Source organism: Netta rufina (genome assembly GCF_964035555.1).
Source record: "Netta rufina genome assembly, chromosome: 19".
Lineage (NCBI taxonomy): Eukaryota > Metazoa > Chordata > Aves > Anseriformes > Anatidae > Netta > Netta rufina.
In genome coordinates this window covers 2,135,157-2,143,817 of record NC_140143.1, presented here as the reverse complement: position 1 = coordinate 2,143,817, position 8,661 = coordinate 2,135,157, and positions in this window count along the sequence as shown.

The window sequence follows — 8,661 nt, the reverse complement described above, 5'->3', positions numbered from 1 at the left end:
CTTATCCATTCCTCCTTCAAATTAAGGTGAAAGCACAGCTGGTGGTAAGTCTGTCAATTATTAAAAAGGCCTTAATTTTTTGTAAATGACTTCAAGCTACTCCTCAAAGACTGTTGCCTCAACCTGTGGGCAATAATTCTGAGATGAACATGAGCCCTATCCCAGGATGGGTCTCAGCTTTGTGTATATCCATGGAACAGGAAAAAGTATCAGCAGCCTCTGAACAGGTAGCCTAGAACAGGCTCAGCCAGCTTTCATAAACTGGTTTTCAGTCTCTACAGTGTTGCTATATTCTCAGTTGGTTGCAAAAGCATAAAACTGGAATATTTTACACCTGAAGCAAAGCCCTCTTGTACCTTACAGCATCTTAAATCCTAAAATACATAGAAATATATGTTCTTGTGAGACTCATAGGCACTTATGGATCTAAAAATCCCAGGTGAATTTAATTCCCCCATCCCTTTAAAATTACAGACCCAAAGCATAGTTTCAAGGGCTATAAAGCAGCAGGGTCTGAAGAATCAGGGATTCCAGATTTTAAAGCTGTAGCATCTTAGATTTTAGAACAGATTGATAGTAAGTTCCCTTATTTTCATTTGCTTAAACGCATGGGAATTAAACTGATATAAAGCTGCTGCAGGTATAATTTAGGCCACAAGGTTAATGTTTATTCTGATTCTGAGGCCACAGGAGTCTGCTTTTCCAGGTAGTGCCCCTGGTAAATTTGTCTCAATGACTCCTCAAAAATATTTTCCATTTTTGAAAACATTTTTTCAATATTTTGAAAAAACATCTAAGCAGCTTTTGGATAATGGCTTAATTTTTGCATTTGTCCTGAGAACTCTAGTGCAGCTAGCATCCCAAAGGAGGGGCTCATTGATTTAGCAACAGCATAAGGAAACTTCAGGGGGGAAAATCTGGTTGGGCTGTACAGCAGCTGAACCCCGTGACTGTGTGATCCTCTGTCACACAAGGCTCTTTACGTGTTACCTTCTATCTCTTTTTTTGTAGTGGACCCAACGTGGTAATAAAACAAAACAGAACAAGTCTTCTATTAATGATTTCTATGAGTTTAATAATGAAATACCCTGCTGCTCGTCCATGCTGCTGCATACCAAATTTCTGCTCAGCAGTCACAAAATATTAGTTGTGGTGTCCATGTACTTCACCAAATCTCCCTGATGACTTGTTTTATTTCTCATTGTGTTATGTTCAAAATGAGCTTACAAATGCCTTGGAGCAAAGACAGACACTAGGCAATTTCCTCTTCATGGTGACTTAAATGTAGCTAAGTTGATTTTCACCATCTGCAAGACTCTAGCTCATTAAGATTATACCAGTTCACTCCTGTGACCATTTTGTTCCATGTGTCCTTCTATATAAAGTATATTTAAACCACCAAGGTAGCTCTCACAGTGAAAAGCACGAAGTGCTTTAGTCCCTGAATGTCCCACAATCAAAGCCTACCAGTTTGGCAGAGGCACATAATTAGTTTCCAATTAGTGTAAACGAGTCTATACAGATTATATTATATAATGAAAACAGGTTTAATTTGATTTAATCACTTCCAACATGAGCTTGTCACAGTTTATTTGTAGGAAAAAGAAAAACAGAAAACAAAACAAAAAACAAATAAGGTGGAAATATGGCTATCTTGTAGCTTCCAGAGTGTTTTTAGCTCAGTGAGGTCTGGGTGGTCCATGAAAACGAGGTGACCGGACAGGTATTAAAATGAATTGCATAAGCTTCTGCTATGGAATCAGCATGTCCCGAGACGAGGGGCGAGTTGGATGGGCTGATGGAAAGGTCTGCAGCCAGAGGTTTGTGGCACAGCATGGAGTTCCAAAAAATGTTGTAGGCCATAAATGAAGTGAATATTTCATGTTTGAAGGCATTCCTTTTTCTTGGAGAAGATCAGTCATTTTATCTGGAGCTAGTGTTCATATACAAGTAAGAACACATTCGAATAGGGGAGGGTAAGGTGGGTTTTAGATGGAGCCTTTCTGTCTTTGACTGTTATCTCGTTTTTGCCGTTTCCTAGAAAAGAATGAGTCTATGGCTCCTCTCAAAAACTAGATCCTCTGCTGCACTGAAGATGTGAGAAACATTGCTGAAATCTGTTATCCAACAATGTGAAATACTCTTGACCACACACTTCTGCTGCATAGCAGGGATTTAAGAACTCTGTGGGAATGCAGTATCCTGTATCCGAGGGGAACACTTGGGATCCAGAAGTAAATCTGAGATGCTTATTGTGAGCAGAGATGGAATGTGTTACCCTGCATCCCAGATGTGACTTCACTACATCTTAATCAGTCTCATCAGAAACTAATAGGAAAAAAAAAAAAACAGTTTTAGGTTTCAATGGTTGCAGCACAAAATATCTTCAGATATTGAATTTTAGCTTGCAGACAACAAGAATGCATATTTAAGTCCGAATGGGAATTAGATAACTTGGAATGCTCACTTAAAAGAAAAGAAATGCAGTTTCAAGTCCTTACTCCATCGTGGGCATGCTGGGATATGTCTTTATCACCCACAGTGCTGGGATTAATAGTTCAGGCACAGCATTACATTAGCACTGTTACACAGCTTCTGACCTAGAGCTGTCTTTCATCCACTTGACTGGGAACACGCACAAAACTAGGTCCTGTCTGTACCCTTAATGTGGACATATTATACTCACTAGAGGCTGAATTTGTCTCCCCTGCTGTTCACCATCTAAAAGCAGGATATTGTCTCTGCACTAGCCATGTCTCTCCTTTGGAGAGAGAGAGAGATGCACAGCAGCAGAAGGATTTACATCCTCCTGATGTAAAGGTTGGGCGAGTGCCTCTTCGGAGGGCATGTGGCCAACCAGCCATGAAGACAGCATGGAAGGAGAGCTGCTCAGCTGCCCTGGTAATGAGGCCAGGGAGGCACCTTGTTTTTAATTTCAGAAGTTTATGTCCCAGATGGATGTCTTGGACAGCCAGTCAGTATAGGTCCCTTCGGCACTTGCTCTGCCCAAACCAGTTACCAGTTATTTCCTTGACTCTTGTTTCCCAGGCCAGGTTCAGCTTGTGTTGCTTAATGCTGTTTCTTGGATCTTCTCAGCTCATTTTGAAGTAAACAAAGGGCCAGCCTTTTCCGTAATCCTCACACATCATTGGCATCTTTGTATGTCTCTGCTACAAAGCAGAACAAACACAAAGACTGCATCTCGATGTACCCTCTGCACCAAGTCCCTTCAAGTGTAAAGTGAAAATGTTGGCAGGAAAACATGGGAAAGTTGGGTAGCTGCCTGTGCCCTACCTGGCTTGCAGATAAAAGAATTAGGCTGCCAAGTCTGCTAGTCTTTTAAGCTTGACAAATCCACACACTAGACATTTGAATAGATATAAGAAGTTGCAGGAATATTGTCTCTAGAGCTACAAAGCTTCACTTCTTGTATTGCTTCTCAAATGAATTCAGATAATCTGATAAAACTCCATGCTCCTTTATTTTCGTCTTTCATTGTGCAGTTTTCTAAATCATGGATTCCTATTATTCTTTTATTTTCTATCCCATCTTTCTAATTTTTTGACTTGTTTTGTTTCCTGTGTCCATGTGTCTCTGCATGTGTTCTCAAAGCTCTTGTTGCTCACAGAAATACAGTCTGGCTTTATGCAGACTGCAGCAGGAAGAATAGCACTCCCCAGCCACAACAATAAAACCCTCAGTGCTTTCTGCGTCACTCCAGGGTGCCAATCCCGCACAGGTGGAGAAAAAGCCCCTTAGCATCCCACTTCCTCAGGCTGCAGAGACTCCAGGAATCTTCTTAGTGAAAATGGTTGCAAAATATTTAACAAATAATCTCTGAGTTTCCTGAGCATCTGAATAGATGAATCAGGTTTGTCAGGCCAAAGGTTAGAACAGATCAGTCCCATTTTCCATCCCAGGTTGGTACAGGAGAAATCCAAGAGCCTTCCCTCCAGGGAGCCCACAGAGCTTTCCAGTACTTTGGTGGTAGAGGGGAAGAGGAGATGACAACCCTCAGGATTATTTGCACCTTTCCCAATATTATAAGTCCCTGTGTTAGTTGGTCATTCTCTGAAGACATTTTTTATATAAGTTAATTTTTCAGATGTTATTTGCTAATTACTATTGGTATTTAATAATGGTAAACTTTACGTTACACAGGCAGCCACTAATCCACATTATTCAAAGACATTTCCAAAATTCTACTCTAAACATTCTTTGCGGTCCTTAACAAACAGAGGCAGTTCTCAGCTGGCCCAAAAGTTACTTTGCAAATATTTTCACAAAAGCAAGGATGAGCAAAATGATCCTAGGGCCAATTCAATTCATTACACAGACTTCCACCCATGTTTAATTTGGAGAGCCCCATTTGTTTTTCTGAACTCCCTTCCCAAACCTAAATGAAATTAGGACCGAGCCTACTCTTGGACCATCATGAATTTAAGAAAAATATGTTTTAAATTAATTTCTAGGTCTTCTTACCTTCCCCAGTACTGAAACTGTTCTCTCCTTACTCAGATGCTCCTCAGTGTTCTGTGTATTAACAGAAGTTGATTCTTCATTAGTACAAGCTCCTGGTTTCGGAGGTGGAGGTTGAAGTTCCTGCTTTTACACAGATTGTATGAACTGGGGAATATCACTTTGTCCCCCTTTGCACCTCCAGAAAAGAAACATTTCCTTAGTAAATGCATTAGTGTTTATGGTGATGAGACTAGCAAGTAGCACCGGAAAGGGAACTAAAGCTTCTGTGTGCTCTTCTAAGTACACCACCCTGTAACAATGGCATAAATATTGACAGTAGTGAGGTAATGTTAGTGTAAAGCTATAAACATTATTGACCCCTTACAGCACACATCAGTCTAAACTGATGGAACTCTAGGAAGAGCAAACAGGAAAGTGAACCAAGAAATCTAGATAAGCTGTCTCAAGCACACACTGGAAAGAAAACAGGGCAAATCATTAACTTCAAGGATCCTGTCTCCATAAAGCTGGAAGTCTCATTTTGCTAATGCTAAGGGCCAGGATATAAAACAAAGCAATTAAAAGACCTTCTCAAATAGAGATGTGTGAAACTCATCAGAAGCTATCTAGTGAGACGGGGTGATAAAAAGACCAATTATTTTGGAGATGTGTTCTGGTACTCCTGCTCACGGGGAAAGGCTGTCCTTCAGCTATGGACAGATGAGCTGTTCTGGATCCTGTGCTGCTGATGAAGGGTACAGTATCCTCCCTGCCCCTGCTGCCTATCACAGCCTCTAAGCTGGTGGTTTCTGCTCCCCAGCTCTTACTGTGAGCTGCCTGTCCAAATGGTCCATGGCCAATTCATCAAAAACAAGCTGAATCAAGTGTAAGCTGCTTAAATACTAAGTCTTTGATAAGGTGGCAGGGAAAGGAAAGCTCCTGGAAGAGATGAAGGAAAATAGCGTCTGTACGACTCGCAGGATGACGTCTAGACTGGGCTGTTGTCCAAAGTCCTAGAGGAAAGCAAGAGTGTGCATAAGCTGATTCATTGATCTTCAGACTTACACGTATTTCCACCAGAAATGTTTTTGTTATAATAAAGTGGGGAGGCAAGCCTTAGACTGTGGATCACAAACATGTCAGAATTTTGGGGTATTCACAAATACCTGGCTGTAGTGAGGGGAGCAAACTACAAGTTTCATTTCAGGTTTAAATACCCCTGGATCTTTTAATTAAATGTTACACTTTGGTTCAGGTTTCTTTGTAGGCAAATAAGAAAAAAAATATTAGGGGATACAGTTAAACACTTTAATTTTCTCCTCCTCCAAATTTGCATTCTGTATCTATCCCCTTGAAAACACTTAGCCTTATTTTGTTAACTCAAGAATCAAAAAACCTGTATTATACTTGGGCTAAGATCTTTTCCTTCTTTCAGGTTCTTGTTCACACAGGTTTCATCCTAGCTGTTTGTTGATTGTCACAGATTTAAAACAAAATAAATCATGTATAAAATACTTACTTCAGGCATCCAGGACTTTCTGCCATTTACCGGTAAAGCTATTGTGAGACTCCAAACTTACCGCAAAAACAAACTCAGTTGATGTGAGGGCACACTGGAGCTTGATAGATATTTAATAGCCCTGCCACCTATGGGGACACATTCATAAATTGCAAACAGAAAGACAGTTTTTTCCCTTCTTCCTTTATTTTTTTTTCATGTCTTCTAATTTTGGAGACACAAATGGATTGACCAGAACTAAGATGGCTGGCAGAACTGTTGTGTCTTCAAAATTGAGGCAATTATTCTGATTATGTTATGGAGATAGATTTTTTTTTTTCCTATTACAGTTCTGTTTTTGCACCAGAAGAAAGTCATTGTCCTACACGCTCGGTCTGTGTGCGGTGTACTGGATCTAATCACACTTTACAAAGATTGGATGTTTTATAATGTTGAAGGAATTTATCTCATGTCTACTACTGTTGGGTTTTTATTCTTTTGAATCCATGTTATTTCCTATTTCAGTTAGTTACAAAGTTTAAAGTTTCTTTGGGAGCAACACGAGACCAATCTCTACCTTTAGTAATATTTTAGGAAACCACAAGTATGGCAAAGAATTGTTTTCTTCCTATGGATTCTAAGCTTTACTTGTCTGTGGTAGAATTCAAAGGTCTTCCTGTTCATCAAAGTTAAAAGTTTGTAGGTAGAATATTGCAAAAATTAGGAGACTCTATGAGAAATCAGAGAATATGTGACTCTGTTTTTAATCAAATCCAGTTTTTCTGCTAACACTTTGCAGATTCTTATTGTAACTGGTATTAATTTTTCTCCATTTGTGGCTACCTAACTCCAACCAAAGCTCTGTACCTTCCAGTGTAGCCTGGAAAAAAGAAAAAAAGAAAAAAAAAAAGAAAAAAAAAGAGAGAAAAAAAAAAAAAAAGAGTGAACAGCTCAGATTTAGTAAATGGACCTTGCTGCTTTTAAACCCCTCATAAAATCAAATATTATCTTAAGAAATCCTAATCAAATTAATCTTCAACTCCATCTTCCCTCTCTTCACCCTATGACTTCACCCTGAGCTTGCCTGAATATGACCTGAATCTCATTTACTTCCCATTAGAAAAAATGAAGTGAACTTCTAAAAAAAATAACCTTTCAATTACCTCTTAAACTCCTAAAAGAGGACTCATTTTGACCATGACATCATTCACTGATGATTTTAGCACATGGGCCACATTCCCCGGTTGACCTAATTTATCTGAGTTAACAGAGATAAGTAGACAGTGAAATATGAAAAGTCCTTCTTAGTCATCGGTGAATTTTAATTATTTTTCATATATATCTCCAGATAGATGCCCACACCTTATAAAGAACAGAAACATTAGGATGAGTGCATGCGCTGCCAGATACCTGCACGTAGAAGCTGGAGGAGACCTGGATACTAGGACAGGGATAAGCTGAGATTCATGTGCTATAAGTTTGGTTAGACATCTACAGAAATAAGCCCTTCCAAAGAGCTATTCATCTCTTCCTTCTCAGACACCTATTTTAGCATGAGATGAATCTCTCTCCAGAGAGAGTCATTTCTCTCCTCTCATGATAATGGGAGCCTAGGATGACTGATGCCTAAATTTAAAATCTCTAAAATCCATGAAGATGGATATCACCCCAAGCAAGCAGCATGCTATTAGGAGGGGTAGATGGATATTTAAAAATCTGTACAATTCTCAAAGGGTAGAGAAGGTCTAATCAGCACAGTGTAGGCAGGATCTGGTTCAACTCCTATCCATAGGCTGTATGTAAACTTAATGTGATACAGCTTTTCTCTTAGAGAAGCTTGTTAAATCAGCCTAACCATGGCTATGTGGCATGTTGTTAGCCCACTTGCACCTACCTAAAAGCAGACTTACAAATATACCATGTAGATATATTTAACATCATTAAAAGTACTGACATGGGGTTAATCAATTCTAATTCATATTTTGCTAGATTCACATCTTGAAAACTAGAAAACTATATGTGGTACAGAGACCCAAAACGTAAGGACTGCCTAGAATAAAGTCTTCAGCATGTAGATTTTGTCAGAGGTCCTACTTCGGACCCTGCCCTACTTTGGCCAGTGCAAGGGAAGCAGGAGAGGGAAAAGGCCTGGTCGCAGGCCCAGTGCAGTCTCAAGATGTATAACAGATTCCTGTCACTTCATAGAGCTCACTCTTTGTGGCATCTTCTCCCCCCTCCCACCCCACCTCTCCCTCCCCCCCCCCCCAAAAAAAAAAGAAGATAATAAAAAGATTTTCATTAGGTGATAAGTATCTGAAGCTGTGGAAGATTCATCTGCAATGCAGATTGAAAATTTGTCTCTATGTCCTACTGAAATTGCCAGCCAAAGGTTGGTAGAAAAACCAACCCAGCCCCTTTCCAGTGCACCCATCCTAAGTCGCTGGATATTATGCTGGAACAACACATGAGCATCATTCAAATCTAGAAATAATGCAGCACTTTGTCCTTCCAGATGGCTTCTTCACTAAGTCATTAAAAAACTATCAATCTCACAACTGTCTTCTAGACCTTTACAGCTGAGAGGAGCTTAGCCATTAACTTCAATTGTGGTAGAATTAAAACCACACTGCATTTTTTAAATAAGGCTCCCTTCATTTCCTCCTTCCTTCCCTCATCTCTGCAACTTTTCTTTCCTTTACCAG